The sequence below is a fragment of the Humulus lupulus genome, chromosome 3, assembly GCF_963169125.1.
Source record: "Humulus lupulus chromosome 3, drHumLupu1.1, whole genome shotgun sequence".
In the NCBI taxonomy this organism is placed as follows: Eukaryota; Viridiplantae; Streptophyta; class Magnoliopsida; order Rosales; family Cannabaceae; genus Humulus; species Humulus lupulus.
Window position 1 is genome coordinate 39,875,957 of NC_084795.1, and position 18,160 is coordinate 39,894,116.

Here is an 18,160-nt window from a genome sequence, read left to right on the forward strand (position 1 = left end):
CGGGGCTTGGCATCTTTCTTTGACATCAAGTATTTAATGGCAGAGTGATTAGTGTAGACAATCACTTTGTTACCAATCAGATACGGTCTAAATTTATCACAAGCAAACACAATAGCTAGCAACTCTTTTTCTGTAGAAGCATAATTCAGCTGAGCATCATTTAGAGTCCGACTAGCATAATAAATAGACTTGAATACCTTGTCAATTCGCTGTCCCAAAACTGCCCCCACTGCATAGTCACTGGCATCACACATCAACTCAAAAGGTAATTCCCAATTCGGAGCTATCACAATTGGAGCAGAAATAAGCTTTTCTTTCAAGAAATTGAAAGCCCTCAAACACTCATCATTAAAATCAAAGACAACTCCATTCATAAGCAGATTTGAGAGAGGCTTGGACACTTTAGAGAAATCTTTTATGAATCGTCGATAGAACCCAGCGTGACCAAGAAAACTTCTAACACCTTTGATTGAAACTGGTGGAGGCAGCTTTTCAATGGTAGAAATTTTTGCTCTATCTACCTCAATTCCCTCACTTGAAATTTTATGGCCAAGAACAATCCCCTATTTCACCATAAAATGGCATTTCTCCCAATTCAACACCAGATTAACCTTTTCACAACGATTCAGCACGTTCTCCAAGTTACCCAAACAGAGGTCAAATGATGAGCCAAAAACAGAGAAATCATCCATGAATATCTCAATACACCGGTCTACCATATCTGAAAATATGGCCATCATGCACCGTTGAAATGTGGCAGGGGCATTACATAGTCCAAATGGCATTCTCCTGAAAGCAAATGTGCCATAAGGACATGTAAAAGTTGTTTTCTCTTGATCCTCTGGTGCAATAGCAATCTGATGATACCCAGAATACCCATCCAAGAAACAGTAGTAGCTATGTCCTACCAATCTGTCAAGCATCTGATCAAGGAAAGGCAAAGGAAAATGATCCTTCCTTGTTGCCTTGTTGAGCTTGCGGTAGTCTATACAAATCCGCCGCCCCGTTACAGTTCTTGTTGGAATGAGTTCATTGTTCTCATTTTTCACCACAGTCATTCCACCCTTTTTAGGTACCACTTGCACAGGGCTCACCCATGCGCTATCAGAAATTGGGTAGATCACCCCAACATCCAACCATTTAAGAATTTTCTCCAATACTACTTCCTTCATGGTTGGATTGAGTCTTCTTTGGACCTCTATGGATGGCTTGCTATTCTCCTCCAATAAGATTTTATGCATCACTGTCGATGGGCTTATTCCTCTAATATCTGCCAAGGTCCACCCAATGGCCAATTTATGCTCCCTTAGAACCCTCAACAGTTTCTCCAATTCTATCTTTGATAGGTCAGCTGACACAATGACAGGTAAAGTTTCATTCTCTCCCAAATAAGCATAATCGCAAGTGATCTGGGAGGACCTTTAATTGCAACTGCGGTGGCTTCTGAATGGATGTTAGCAGTTTATCAGTCACATCTGCTAGTTCTTGAAACTTCTTCCAATATGGCAAGAAAGAGTTGATCCAGTTTACACAATCTCTGATCTCAGCATCATCATCATCATCGACCTCTTCACCCAATAATACTGCCTCTAAGGCATCACTGCTCATCCTTCTCTTGGAGACTGCCTTCTCTATCACATCCACACTAAAGCAACTGTCACTAGCCACTGGATACTTCATAGACTTGAAGACATTAAAGACCACCTCATCTCCTTGAACTCTAAGCTTTAGCTCTCCTTTGTGAACATCAATAAGAGCTTGGCCTGTGGCTAGAAATGGCCTACCCAGAATAATTGGTACATATGCATCCTCTTCCATGTCCAAAACGATAAAGTCGGCTGGAAATATGAACTTATCCACCTTCAGAAGAACATCTTCAATGATACCCCGTGGATGCATCAATGATCGGTCTACGAGCTGTAAAGTGACAGTTGTTGGTTTTGCCTCCCCCAAACCAAGTCTTTTAAACACAGATAAGGGCATCAGATTGATACTTGCCCCCAGATCACATAAGGCGTGCTTACATTCAAACTTGCCAATGGTTCAAGGTATGGTGAAGCTCCCCGGATCTCTCAGCTTTTGGGGTAGCTTTCTCTGTAATATCACGCTGCACTCTTCAGTGAGTGCTACAGTCTCATAGTCCTCCATCCTCCTTTTCTTTGACAGAATCTCCTTCATGAATTTCACATAGCTGGGCATCTGCTCCAAGGCCTCAGCAAAAGGAATGTTTATGTGCAGCTTTTTAAACACCTCTAAAAACTTAGAAAACTGTTTATCAAGTGTAGTCTTTCTAAGCCTCTGAGGATATGGAACTCGAACTGGCTACTCAATAACAACTGGCGGACTCTTTTCTGACTGCTGGTGGTCTTCAGTAACCCTTTCTGAATCAGACTGTTCACCCATCTCTTTATTCTGAACCACTGCCTGTGGAGGTCTAGGTTGCTCAGTTTGCTTCCCACTCCTCAGAGTAATTGCCTGAACTTTCTCCTTAGGGTTGACTTCAGTATTACTGGGCAAATTTCCCTGCAGTCTGTTATTGAGCATATTGGCCAACTGCCCAACTTGTGTCTCAAGGTTTCGAATAGAGGATCTGGTCTCAGTCATAAATTGCGTCTGAGTATTAGTGAGAGTCAACAAGGCTGCTTGCAGTTCATTAGGCCTTTCAGGTTGAGCTTGATTCATTGATTGTTGCGGCCTAGGCTATTGTGATGACGAAGCTTGATACATAGGTGGCTGAGGCATGTTATTCTGAAATTGGCCCTGAAACTGAGGTTGTTGGCCTTGATTATTCTTCCAAGAGAAATTGGGATGATTTCGCCACCCAAGATTGTAAGTATTGGAGAATGGATTATTGAGTGGCCTTTGAAAGTTTCCCACCGCTTGAACTTGAGCATGATCCATCGGAGTGTTATTATTCATACTGATAGGGCACTGATCGACAGAATGAGAACCACCACACATTTCACACCTAACTTCCATTTGAACCGCATTAGCAGATACAGTGCTCTGTTGTAACTGCTTTGTCAGAGAGGCTACTTGTGCTGTTAGAGCAGTGATTGCATCTAGCTCATGAACCCCAGCTACCTTTCTGACGCCTAATGATCTTTCCTCAGACCACTGATGATTGTTTGTGGCCATGTCCTCCAGTAGCTCATAAGCACCAGTTGCACTCTTACTCATAAACGTACCACCCGCTGCAGCATCAATAATGGTTCTGGTTGTAGGACATAAACCATTGTAGAAATTCTGTACTAGCATCCACTGTTCAATGCCATGATGAGGACATCTTCTCAGGAGTTCCTTAAACCGTTCCCAAGCTTCATACAATGACTCTCCGTCATTCTGGCAAAATTTATTGATCTCTCCCCTCAATTTAGCAGCTTTGGACGGAGGGAAGAATTTAGACAAAAAAATTTGAGCTAGATCTTGCCAGGTGACAATAGAGTTTGGTTGCAGCGAGTTCAGCCAACTTTTAGCTCTGTCCCTCAGAGAGAATGGGAAAAGCCTAAGCTTAATTGCGTCATCACTCACCCCATTGTATCTGAAGGTTCCACACAATTCCAGAAAATTAGACAAATGGGTGTGAGGATCTTCTGAAGGCAACCCATTAAATTGCACAGAGGATTTCACCATTTGTATAATAGCTGGCTTGATTTCAAAATTGTTGGCCTCTACAGCTGGTGGACGTATACTGTTTTGTACTCCCTTCAGAGTGGGCAGTACATAATCTCTCAGGCTCCTCTCAGCATTATTCTGAGCCTGACCCCCTTGTACAATTCCAGGAATTAAAGCATTCCTGCCATCCCCTTCATCCTGTGCCATTTTCACAGATTTCTGGGCCTCCCTCTTGTTCTTTCTGTTTTGCTTACACGACTTTTCAATCTCAGGATTCAAAGGAACAAGTTTGTCTTTTCCTCTTCTACTACACATATAACACAGTTCGCCTGAGATAGACAAATTAAGCAACTAAACATATTAGAAACAAGAGAAATTAAAATCAAATTAGAATAAAAATTAATTAGACTAATATTGATAATTATTTTCAGTCCCCGACAACAGCGCCAAAAACTTGTTGCGTTATTTTTGCTATGCAAGTGCACATAGTCGCAATTCGTAATAAAATGGTAAAAACCAAGTATCGTCCTCAAGGACTGATTTATCAATTACCAATCAACCAATCTTTTTAATTCTATTTGATTGAACGATTTCAGAGATTTCAAACAAAGAAAAATACTAACGAAGCACAATGAAAATTTAAACAGAAAATAACAGAGAAAATGAAATTAGGACAATTATGATCCTCTATTTTCCACCCTTTTATTTCCTAATGCAATAATTTAAATCCCCTTCTCCCTATTCAAGAATAAGTTGCAAAAACAATTCATAATCTGGTCAAGATTTATGAAATTCAATCTAAATGACAACTTCCTATATTTCTATGGTAAGTTGAATCATGTAGAAGGCATTAACCACGCAACTCAGAAAAAAATAGGCAAACAATCTAGATACTTTCGTTCTAAATTAAATTTTCATCCAAACAATCAAAGCATATCAAATTTCACTTTTCAGATTTCAATTTGATTCATGAAATAGCAATTAGAGGTGATCAATCAATAATCGCACAAATAACACAGATTGTAAGGAATTGAAAGAGATGAAGAAGAACATCAATTTTGCATTAAATCATAACAAGGGTTTCCAAAAGATTCAAATAAAAGCCCTAAAAAATAATTTAGCCCATGATATTTATTCTAGCCATAAGATAATTCAATTACAAACATAAAAATTTAAAGAAAAAGATGAAAAACACAGCAATCAATCCTCCAAGGTGGTATTCTTACTCCCAGCCGTCAAACCCCCTTCAGCCCTGTCTCAGTCGCATATATGTTTCCCAAGAATCCCTACTAAAAACTCCCTCTGGAAAAGACTCAATTGCCCATCAAAAGTACTCAGATATGTCAAAAATCGCGAAACCAGCGCTGTAGCGCTAAAGTCAGAAACGAAATGGGGGAAATCTGGGCACCAGCGCTGTAGCACTCTTATGGTAGCGCTGTAGCGCTAAAGTCAGAAACCAACTTCCTGAAAACTGCGTCCAAGCGCTGTAGCACTAATGTTGTAGCGCTGTAGCGCTAAAGTCAGAGCCGAGCTTCTTCAGAACTTCTTCCTAGAGCTACGGCGCTCCCTTAGTGGCGCTGTAGCGCTACTTACAGAACCAAGAAAATTCACAAATCCGTCCCGATTTTGTTCCACTTTCGCTCATTTTCATCAATTGTATCACTTTAACATTAATCACCCTGAAACAAGAACAAACGAGCATAATTCCAAAATAAAATAATCCTAACTAATAAAAAATAGCCTAGAAACTTGGACCAAAAACGAGCCTAAAACTCGTTTATCAGCGCGCCCCCTAGGCTTCCTCTTCCTTGCTTCTGATTCATCCCAGTCGCGACTTGACCACGAAACTAGCCATTGCCCTACGATTTTTCCCACTTAAAACCTTCCAAAAGCCTACCCAAACATATCAAAATCCCTAAATCAAAGTTCCCAAATATCCTAATCTCCCAAAACCTATAAAACCCAATTCTCAATCCATCCAAAAACTCATCAAAACATAAAATCCAATCAAAGCTTAAAAACTTTAAAAACTTAGAACTTAAAACTTGGATTACCTCTGATTGATTCGTTTCCTAACTAAATCCTCCGGGCTAATAAGCTTCTAATCTTTCATAGAATCCCTATGCCTCGATCCTTGCCTGAATCCGAGTCCTAAAACTCAAGTTTCCTTCGAAAATGCGAAGGGGTGTCGAAAAGGGAACGAAAGGGAGAGATAACGTTTTGAACGTTCTTTTATAACTTTGACTGGTTACTTCAAGCTTAAGTAACCTGAAGCAAATCCTAATGCTTAGGGTCCCAAAAACGCCCCCGGGTAAAATGGTCAAAATTCCCAGAATTTCCCCCTGATCTCACCAACTCCCAATTTATCATCAACTATTTATTCCCATTACCCAATATCTTGGTAATGTACTAAATACCCAAAACACCCATTGACTCACTCCAAGTAAAGTATGGATCTTGTTGTGACTTTCCCACTGGCTTGCCTCCTAGGATCGTCTTGTGTTGAGTAACCCAAGCATATCCAAATAATAATGAAGTACCACACACATACCACATATATTCCAAATATACCCATAACGATCCAAATTATAAAAAAATGCCTAATTAAACAGAAATGGGTCCACATGCATATTTAATACACCTAAACATGCATATTAAGTCATATTATAATGATATTCACATAATCACATAATGATACACATGAATATCACATAATCATATAATTCCAAAATTTTCCATCCTGGTTCTCTAATCAAGGCCCTAAGCCTTATTAGGAAATTTGGGTCGTTCAACTATCCCCTCCTTACAGAAATTTCGACCTCAAAATTTTATCTGAGTAGCCTGGAATATCAATCCTGCATATATGATTCTAGTTTCCAGGTCGCTCCCTCGACCCTACTGTTTCCTTATAATACCTTAACCCAATGTATACCTTTGTCTCTCAGAACCTTGTTCTCTCTGTCACATATCTGACTTGGCTACCCTTTACAGGATAACTTACCCTCTTATTCTAGATTCTCATAACTCAACACATGAGTCTCATTTAACACGTGTTTCCTCAACATGGAAATATGAAATACACTATATACGGTCGACAGTGCCAAAACTAAGGCCAATCCAAATGCAACCTGACTGATCCTATCCAAGATTTCAAACGGCCCTACTAATCTAGGGCTTAACTTGCCCTTATTTCCTCACCCCTTTCCATGGTAATATTCTAAGGAAGATACAGTCTTCCACCTGGAACTCCATGTTCCTATATTTCAAATTACATAACTTCTCCATTTACTCTGAGAAGCAAGCATCCGAGCTCTAACCTTTCAATAACCTCAATGGTCCTCTAAATCACCTTAGGATCCAAACATAACCTCTTACTCATCTCATTCCAATGAATGGGTAATATACATTCTCTACCATACAACATCTCATAAAGTGCCCTTCCAATAACTTGATAACTCTCTCTGATTTACCATCAGTCTGAGGATAATGAACTGTACTAAACTCCAACTATATACTCATCACCTTCTGCAATCTTCCTCAAGACTTGGAAGTAATAACAAGGTCCTCATCTAATAAGATAGATCTTGAATTCCATGAAGGCGTACTACCTTTCTCACATAGAGGTCTGTATATTGATCTACTATATTACTTGTCCTTACTGATAGAAGTGAGCTCACTTTAAATATTGGTCCATAATGTCCTAAACCAAATCACGTTGGCCCACTATCTTGGGCATCCCCACCACGAAATCCATCGCAATTTTTCTTTACTTCCAGTATGAAATACATAAAGGCTACAATGGCCCTACTGGTTCTTAATACTCTGTCTTGACCTGCTAACAGGTTAAGAACTTTACCACATATTATGTTACGTCCATCTCCATCTCAGGCCACCAATATAAAGCTTTCAGACTCTGTTACATCTTCATGATGCCTGGATGAAGAGAATAAGAGGTAGTATGAGATTCATCCAGAATTTCCCATTTAGGAACCAACCTCAGTCTCAGTCTCTGACTGCATCGGAGCGAACACTCGAGCTGGAGTCGAGCTGTCCACCCCCTTTTGCTCATCCTTCCTTCGCCTTGGACAATTCCTCTTACAGTGCCCAACCATTCCACAAAAGAAACATGTCCTTGCTCGGCATTCTCCCAGATGTCGCCTCTTACACCAAGTGCATTTTGGGTAAAGTTTCCAATCTTTGTCCGATCCAATAAACGGAGGTATTACTGCTTGAGCTCCGTGCTCTTTGGCACTCTCCTTCTCAATCTGATTTCATGTGCTCTCAACCATAAGAGCCTTCCCTACCACCTGAACGTAGGTAGAGATTTCATGCAATGGGGCAACTCTACCGCCCTGAATTATTCTGGGATTCAATCCCTGGATAAAACTTTCCTACTGAGCCACATCCGTGAGTACCATATCAAAAAAAAACTTGGCCAACCCATCAAATCTATTAACGTACTTTGTTACTGTTGCATTTCCCTGAACCGGATTCAGAAACTCATTCATTTTAGCAGTCTTAACTGCATCACAGTAATATCTTTCATTAAAGAACTGCCTAAATTCTTTCCAGTCCATCACAGCTGTATCTCGTGTCTGGGATACCACCATGTTCGGGCATCATCCCGTAATACAAATGTAGCACAGATCACCCTATCGTGACCTACCACCCCCATACTGTCGAGGATGGAATTGATCATGCCCATCTATTGCTCATCTCTGAACAGATCTAGGCATCCCTCAAAGACTAGAGGGTAATACTCTTGGAATCTTCCACAAAGAAATTCCTACATGTTCTCAACCCTAGGCTGAGCCAAAACTTGTGCCACTCCTGGCATAGCAAAGGAAGAGGTATTCCCGGATTGATTCTGCTGTTGTTTCAAACACTTAATATATTCCTCTTGCCTCTGCAATCTTAATTGCACATCTCTAAACACCTGCTGGAAATTCTGAGGGGCAGGTGAAGAACTCAAACCGTGGCTGTAATTCCCAGCCTTGGTATAACCACCACCAGGTCTCATTAACTGCGTTGGATACATAACATCTGATTGAATCTACAGTCAATAACTGACCCACTAAACATGATGAGCATATTCAAAAGCCTTCCCCACGGAAATAATCATACCACACTACATTCACAAACCACTGCAGTGTTAAAAACATGCCCATAGCATTCGTTCATCAATTCATAACCCGTGATCTTCCAACATACATACCACGCTCTCACTTCCATCGTGCAAATGACACATTCATATATTCACTGAGAAGGTAATCATCTAATCATATCAATAATCAAGAATCAGGCTCTATCAGAATCTCATGCTCCCTAATACAATATGTAGGTAAAGCATTTACTGCACATAACCACATAAATAGTTACCATACCCTGAATGAAACTTGTCTTTAGTGACGAGCGTACATGTCCAGCTTGTCTATAGGAACCCTTAACCTTGTCTCGCTCTGATTCTAAGTTGTAACGCCCTACTACCCAGGGACCGTTACATTTTGCATTTTAAACAGTGCTAAACTCGTTAACCGATTCATTTGACCATAATCGTGTAATTAAATGTGATTAATGGTTTAGGGTTAAAAATTTTGGTTAAAGATACAACGTTTCACTAAAACGTTTACTGTATACATTGGGATCCCAAAATATATTTTAAAGGTTAATTACAATAAAATATTTACAACCAGCCGACTTAAGTGGCAAAATAGGGTTTAACCCTAGGACCTCTTTAAACCCTCGGTCATGGTGGTCGAGTAGCCACATATGTACACATCGTCACCTAAGCTCTCTAACTCAAGGATGGTCCAGCTTTCTTTTGCCTTTACCTACACCACATAGCATCCGTGAGCCGAGGCTCAGCAAGAAAACTCAACATGCTCATAAATAGGTAATATCATGTCACTAAATCATAATAAGCCTGCCTACCAGTAATAGCCATATTCATGCATGCAGGCAAGTCCAAATAAATGATTATGGGCCATGCCCCCTGTATAGATGACTATCAAGTCAATCTGGGAATATGTTCCCTGAATAGATGACTAATGAGTCTATCTCTAGGGATCTACTCCCTGAATAGATGACTAATGAGTCCATCTATGGGGATCCGCTCCCTAAATAGATGGCTAATGAGTCCATCTTTAGGGATCCGCTCCCTGAATAGGTGGCTAATGAGTCCATCTCTAGGGATTCGCTCCCTGAGTAGATGGCTAATGAGTCCATGTCTAGGGATTTGCTCTCTGAGCCATGTGACGTTTTAGTAACCTTAGCCTTTTGGCCTTGGCTCTAAGTAACTAGCCTTTAGACCAAACAAGCGCTTTTATTTTTCTTCGACCTTGGGTTCATTCAAGCATTTAATGCTCATGTTAATTAGATCTAATCATTTCATCTCTGTGTTCAATACACTTATGCTGTTCTTGACTCATAGGTCAATTCCATACGACCAGTGTCGTTTCTAATTAATGAGTCACTACCATTCACAAGTAAGCAATGCACCCAGGCATATATCATATGTCAAATATCAAAATATAAGGCATTCAGCATGCTTACTCAACATTCGCTAGCATAATTATGAACATGCACATTTATAGAGACTCAAGCTCTGATCAATTCCATATTATATATTCATGTCATGCCCTAATCACATGTATCATATGCATCACATACTGGGTGCAGTTTTCTTACCTTTTGTCCAAGCACAGGTTACCAATGAATGACCCTCAAGCACGATCCTATTTCCAAGCCCCTAGCGATAACCTAGTCACAACAATAATATAAAACCTCATCAAAATGAGTAAATAAATACTTCCAGACCCAAACTTAGCCTCCGGGATGTCGATAACTACTCAACTGGGTAGTAGGATCGATCCCAGTCCCTTAGAATTAAGTTCCCATGGCTAAAAACCAAATTTGGGAAAAAAGGCACAAGCCAGTCGCGACTTGGTCCTGAGGGTCGCGACTTGCCCCAAGTCAGAGAGCATTTGCCTGTGCTTCAGGGTGCAGGCCGCGACTTGGCCCCTCTTGGGTCGCGGCGCGCCCCCCGGGCTTTCTCTTCTGGACTTATGGTTCATTCCAGTCGCGACTTGACCACAAAACTAGCCATTGCCCTATGATTTTTCCCACTTAAAACCTTCCAAAAGCCTACCCAAACATATCCAAATCCCAAAATCAAAGTTCCCAAACATCCTAATCTCCCAAAACCAATAAAACCCAAATCTCAATCCATCCAAAAACTCATCAAAACATAAAATCCAATCAAAGCTTAAAAACTTAGAACTTAAAATGTAATGACCAAACTACTCTAGACTTTGGACCATTAACGAAAACTATACATAGACCCTAATCTTTAATAGAACTTACAAGTGAAAAAGATCATACTTTATTAAAGACTTGTAAAAACAAATTGTTAAACTTACATAAACTCAAAGCAGGATATGGGATCCCATTGTTTTAAAACCAAAACATGACATAATGATAATAAAAAAAAGATTACATAATAAAATGCAGAAAAATACATATAAAGACCATAAGAACAAAAACTACATCCTCGAATCGAAACTCTCAGCTCTTTGAATCCATTCCGCCTCAATACACATTCCCCAAGCTGCCAAGAACCTTACCCACCACTAAAACTATTTTCCTGCACATATAAACAAAAAGGAGTGAGCCTAATGCCCAGCAAGGAAAATCTAACATATAGCCATATACATAAAAATTCATAATGCAACATAAAAACATACCATAACTCTTATGTCACATACATACTATAATGGCCATTATTACTTGGGGTCCCATAAACTAAACAAGTCATATCCCATTAGATTAGTGGGGTCTTGCTAGCTAGGCAAGTCATATGCCCATAATCTATTTGGGGCTTGTTAGTTGTATAGGTCATATGCCCAAGTCTACAATCATACTTAACATAACATATTACATAACATAAAATCATAAGATAACATATAAAAGCATATAACACATAAATCCTATCCTATTTTCCTTACCAAAATAACCGGGATATGAGAACTGATTTGGGACCTTGGAACACTCCTAAAAACCATTTATAATATGGTGAGTATATTGAAGAAAAGGGATGAAAGTGAAGAAGGAGATATGCTATCAAAATATACTTACCAAAAACCTTGTGCTTTAAGAACTTAGATTTCCTAACCAAGAATAAGAATAAGGTTAGAATGAGTAGAAGACTATGAGAACTTTAAAGAACATAATACAGAAATGGACTACAGTTTGGGATACCTTGAGTACTTCTATGATCAATCTAAACCTTGAACCGAAATGTGAATAAACCTTACTTCCCTAAGTTAGCAGATGATATGACCAGAGCTAGTATTGAGTTGCTGGTGGGCCAGTTGGCTAACATTGCGCTACAGTCTACATTGTTAGAGAGAATCAAAGAAGGTCAGTTGAGTGATCCACAGCTGATCAAAATTAGAGAGGATGTTCTGGCTGGAGCATCCAGGGATTATACAGTGTCTGAGGTAGGCTTGCTGAGATACAAAGGGCAGATATGTGTTCCGTTAGACACTGCTTTGAGGCGAGAGATTCTGGATGAATCTCATACTACACCTTACTCTTTGCATCCAAGCACCACGAAGATGTATCAGGATGTGAGATTGCTTTATTGGTGGCCAGGGATGAAGAGAGATGTAGTAGAGTATGTGGCTAAGTGCTTGGCATGTCAACAGGTCAAGGCTGAGCATCAGAGGCCGGCAGGGTCACTGCAGCCTCTGGATATTCCAGAGTGGAAGTGGGAAGACATCACAATGGACTTTGTGGTGGGCTTACCCAGGACTACTGGTCAGCATGATTCCGTTTGGGTGATAGTGGATCGCTACACCAAGTCAGCTCACTTTTTGCCAGTGAGGACTACATATACAGTTGATCAGTATGCAGATCTCTATGTGAGAGAGATCGAGCGGCTCCATGGTGCACCTAGGTCGATCGTGTCAGATCGGGACCCCACTTTTACTTCCAAGTTTTGGGGGAGTTTGCAGAAAGCCATGAGGACAAAGTTGAAGTTCAGTACAGCTTATCATCCTCAGACAGATAGGCAATCTGAGAGGACGATCCAGATTTTGGAGGACATGCTGAGAGCATGTGTACTGGATTTCGGTGGATCTTGGAGTAAGTATCTGCCTTTGATAGAATTCTCCTACAACAACAGTTACCAATCTACCATTGGAGTAGCACCTAATGAGATGCTATATGGTAGGAAGTGCAGATCTCCCATCCATTGGGATGAGACAGGAGAAAGGATATACCTAGGTCCTGATGCAGTTCAGAGGACCAGTGAGGCTATTGAGAAGATTAGAGCTAGAATGCTTGCTTCTCATAGTAGACAGAAGAGCTATGCAGATCCCAAGCGCAGGAACGTGGAGTTTCAGGTGGGAGACTATGTTTTCCTCAGAGTTTCACCATGGAAAGGGGTGAGAAGGTTTGGGAAGAAAGCAAACTGAGCCCTAGATTTGTAGGTCCATTTGAGATCCTGGAGAGGATTGGTCAGGTGGCTTACAGATTGGCTTTGCCTCCGGCGTTGTTTGCCGTGCATAATGTGTTCCATGTATCAGCTCTTCGGAGGTATGTATCTGATGTGGGCCATATTTTGAGTTATGAAGATCTGGAGCTTGAACCAGATCTCTCCTTTGAGGAGCAGCCAGTTCAGATACTTGACAGAAAGGACAAGGTCCTCAGGAATAAGACAATACCTTTAGTTAAGGTATTGTGGAGGAACAGCAAGGTCGAGGAGGTGACCTGGGAGCTGGAGTCAGATATGCAGAGTCAGTATCCCAAGCTGTTCAGGTAAATTTCGGGGACGAAATTTCAGTAAGGAGGGGATAGTTGTAATGCCCCGAATTCTCCGATGTGTTTAACAGCCTGAATAGTAGGCTGGGAGGGCCATACCTGCTTAATTATGCTATTAATTGATAAAATGCATGTATATGTTGATTATATTATGATATGATGTGAAATGCATGCATGCAAGTCCATATTTCTTATTACAGGGGTGTGATGGTAATTTGGCCCGTTGAGGGTAAATTGTTTATTTGCACACATGTTGGTGATATAATTTGAGACCACATTATGATGTGGGTTTGTTCGAGCCATTTGGCATGAGACGATCAAGGAATGTAAATTATCGGTTTGGTCATAACAGGCTTAAGTTCGGGGCTCGGGGTGAGTCTCGGGGTGTTTTAATGGTTAGAGTGTTACCGGGCATTAAAGGGTAACGGGAGGTGAATTATTGGTGTTTGAGGATATTGAGATTAGCGGGAATTGGGAAGCGTTAATTATGATTAATGGGATTAGTGGAAAGTGCCAAAATTACCCTTGAAGTGGTTATAGAAGCTTTAAAAGACCTAGGGGTATTTTAGTCTTTTGGCTTGGATATATATGAAGTTTGGAAGGCTGTAGAGTAAACAGAACAGGAAAAAAACAGAGCAAGAACTTCCTTCCCGTACATTCATCTCTCTCATTTTCTTCTTTGGAATTTTGAGCTCAAAGGGTGGAATTAAGCTAGGAGATCAAGGGGCTAAGGTTGTAGACTTATTTTAGCCATTGAAGAGGGTTTGGTTTCGAATTTGAGGTAAGTTTTATCCATTATTTTTCTGGTTTTGCCCTGTTTTAGTATTAGATTTCAACTTGTGTTTTTATGGTGAATTGTTGGAATTGATGGAAGTTTGATTGGGGTTTGTCTTGGGTTTTGCTAAGGGTGTGATATGGAACAAGTTTAGGGATTTTATTGGAGGTTTGGGTGGTGTTTAAACTGGGTTTGAAGGGTAGGTTCCAAGAGAAAACGCAAGGGAAGAAAAACAGAGGTTTTGGCTGAACTGGTGGTTGCGCCGCGGCATGGCCAGGGTGAGCCGCGGCCCTTGGGGAAAACTGAGTTTGGGCGCCTCTGTTTGAGGGGCGGGCCGTGGCATGGCCAAGGAGGGCCGCGGCCCTTAGTGGCTTTTTGGCCAGAATTGGCTTTTTGGCTCGGGGATGCAAGCTTAAGGCCTCGGGATTGAACCTACTTCCCGGTTGAGTAGTGTTTGATGTCCCGGAGGTTAGGTTTTGGTTTGGGAACCTTTTATTGTTCATTTTATTTATGGAATCCCATAATTGGTTATGACCAGGTAACCGCTAAAGGACCAAAAGGGTGATCGTTATCAGGGTTGTTCTTTTATTCATTCTAGCTCGAACCAGAGGTAAGAAAACTGCACCCCAAGTGTGACATGCGTGGATATTTGTGAGGCATGTTGGTTGTGTAATATGGACATCGATTGAACATGGAATACTTAGCATATGTTGCTCACTCGTGCATAGCACTGACTTATTAGTCAGGTTTGGCAAAGGTGCTAGTATCAACTGTGAAGCTGTGACTCATTAGTCAGGTTCGGCAGTGGTACTGGGCACTGGTCACGTTGCACTGACTTGTCAGTCAGAATTGGCAAAGGTGTTGGCATCAGTTTTGAAGCTGTGACTTATTAGTCAAGTTCGGCAGTGATACTGGACACTGGTCACTTAGCGCTGACTTATTAGTCAGAACGGTCTTAGCGTGGTTCACGCAAGCCAACGGAGATTAGATCTAATCGACCATTAGCATTGAATGGCTCAAAGAGCATTAATGCCAGACCGACCCCGAGGGTCGATGAAGGAAATAAGCACTTGGAGGCTAGTGGCTTACCTAGCAGCCACTCTCCCCCGCTAGAATCATGTGATGTTCACTCGCTTGTTTGAAAGCTTAATGTTCAGTGTGATTATAATGATAATCATTTGATAATGTTTATGAAAAGTATTATGTTTTCTTGCTGGGCTTTGGCTCATGGGTGCTATGTGGTGCAGGTAAAGGAAAAGAAAAGCTCACCTAGCCTTGAGTGGAGAGCTGATGTGGTGATGTGTACATATGCGGCCGCTTGACCACCACGGCCGAGGAGTTCTCAGAGGAACTAGGGGGTTTACCCTATTTTTGCCGCTTAGGTCGGCGGGTTTGTAAATTTAAAACAGTAGTGACCATTTTGTACTGAGAACCACTTGTAAATGTTTTGTTTAGCTATGCAGAGCAGTTTGTAATGAAAATCTCCATTTCCTTTTTATTGGTTTTATACCTTAACCTGTTAATTACACTTAGAGCACGTTTTGACCAAAGGACTCGGGTAGCGAGTCAAATTTCCGGTCCACCGTTCACCGTAACTGTTCTGGGGTAGCCAGGGCGTTACACTTGCCTCCTATGATCGTCTCATGATGAGTAACCCAAGCATAACCAAATAATAATGAAGTACCACACACATACCACATATATGCCAAATATACCCATAACGGGCCAAATTATGAAAAAATCCCTACAAACAGAAATGGGTCCACATGCATTTAATACACCTAAACATGCATATTAAGTCATATTATAAGGTTATTCACATAATCACAAAATGATACACATGAATATCACATAATCATATAATTCCAAAATTTTCCATCCTGGCCCCCTAATCAAGGCCTTAAGCCTTATTAGGAAACTTGGGTCATTTCACTGTCTATTGCACCTAACCAAAAGCTCGGCTTGCTAGTCGAGGGTATATTTTATTCAAAAAGGGCTCGGCTTATGAGTCGAGGGGTTTACAAGGCTCGACTTAAGAGTCGAGGGGTTCACAAGGCTTGATTATAAGTCGAGGATTTACAAGGTCGTCTTATAAGTCGAGGATTTACAAGGTCAACTTATAAGTCAAGGATTTGCAAGGCTCAGCTTATCAGTCGCGATCGGCATTATGCACACTGAGCACAGGTCGTTATGGCTAGGCGACCCTGGGAGTGCATTAAGCACTTGACTGGCTCAGATGCCATATGAATGAATGGGAGTGTGACACGCACTTGTTTGACACTATGGTCACTTACTGGTACAGTGTGTATGCTTGGTTTCAGTTATTACTGTCAAGCATGTGGTTATATTATGATGACTATCGAAATCTGTTAGTATACTTTCTTGTTAAGTCCTTTGGCTCACATGTGCTTCATGGTGCAGGTAAGGAGAAGCTTGGCCAACCATGAGTTGGAGAGCGTTAGGGGCGATGTGTACATATGCATTCTGCTCGACCGCCACGACCGAGGTATCGCAGGGGAACTAGGGTTGGACCTTGTTTTGCCGCTTAGGTCGGCTTACTTTGTAATTCTTGAATTGTAACAAAATTTTAAACTTGTATTTTGGGATCCCATGTAAATACTAAAGTTTTTCTTTTGTTGGAAATGCCTATTCATTGACCAAGATTTTTAATACATGAACCTTTAGTGGCTTAATCACATGTTTTCGTCCAAATGACTCGTTTAGCGAGTCCCACACTAATTTAAACACACGTTGTAACATACCCTAATTACCAGGGTGTTACAATTTGGTATCAGAGCTGCCAAGGTTTAAGGGTTCCTGATGATGGACTGGGCATGCACACTCACCTCTAAAGACAAGCTTGACTCAGGGTTCGGTAACTATTAATATAATTATGTGTGCAATTGCTTAATAGAAATATATATGCCTTACCCGCTTGTTTAAATAGAAAGCATGAGCTATTCTGATAAGGCCTAGACCTTGACTGATGTGTCCACGTTAAGGATGTGCTTATTAGCACAAAATTCGCTTGTAAATTTTGTAGGATTACTTATAAGCATCACTATTACTTTTTGATGTCAGAAACGCTTATTAGCGATGCTATATGTGCATGTATGCCAGGAGATGCTTATTAGCACCATTAAAATGTTAAAAGGAATGCTTATTAGCATCGTTATTTTCCTATGTGTGTCAGAAAATGCTTACTAGCATCGTTATTGCTCTTGAATGTTAGAAATGCTAATAACATTATGTTATGTGTATGAATGCCAGAAACGTGCATATTAGCACTTTGTTTGAGCATGAATATGAATTTCCATGCTTATTAGCATGACTGTATATGTGTGAGATTAAGGGGATGATTATTAGCATTGACATTGCTTGTGAATGCAAAAGGAAGTGGTTATTAGCATTGTTATATGGACATGTAGTTCAGGACACGCTCACTAGCGATGTTATAGATACATGTATGCTAGGAAATGCTTATTAGCACTGTTAAATGTTAAAGAAAGGCATATTAGCATCGTTATTTGTCTGTAAATGTCAGAAAATGCTTATTAGCATCGTTAATTTTCTATGAGTGCCAGATAATGCTTATTAGCACCATGTTTGGATATAAATATGAATTGACATGCTTATTAACATGATTGTTGAAGTTTGAACGTTTTTTTGTTCAATCTTGGGTCATAGGGCGGCAAGAGGTTTAGTTATTACTACCTAAATGGCCGAATTGATTACTGCAACAAGGTACATGTTTGGAAGTATGCTTCCAGGGCAGTCAGATCTGCAAATCGGCCAGGGAATACAGGCCAAAAATGATAATTATGGTCAGACCCCACCACCAGCTCCTGAAAATTGGCAACAGGTGCTTGTTGATATCCAAGCTAGGTTGTAGAGGCAGGAAGAAGAGATTTTTCAGTGGGGACAGCAACAGGTTCTTGCAGGGAACGT

The 18,160-nt window shown here is 40.7% G+C and overlaps 1 non-coding gene across 1 annotated transcript; it reads left to right on the forward strand.

The window, feature by feature from the left end:
• The first annotated feature begins 3,268 nt into the window (after positions 1-3,268).
• LOC133827907 (small nucleolar RNA R71) lies at positions 3,269-3,375 on the forward strand. Its single transcript, XR_009890555.1, has one exon. It is a non-coding gene; the product is annotated as a small nucleolar RNA R71 (small nucleolar RNA).
• Positions 3,376-18,160: the final 14,785 nt, after the last annotated feature.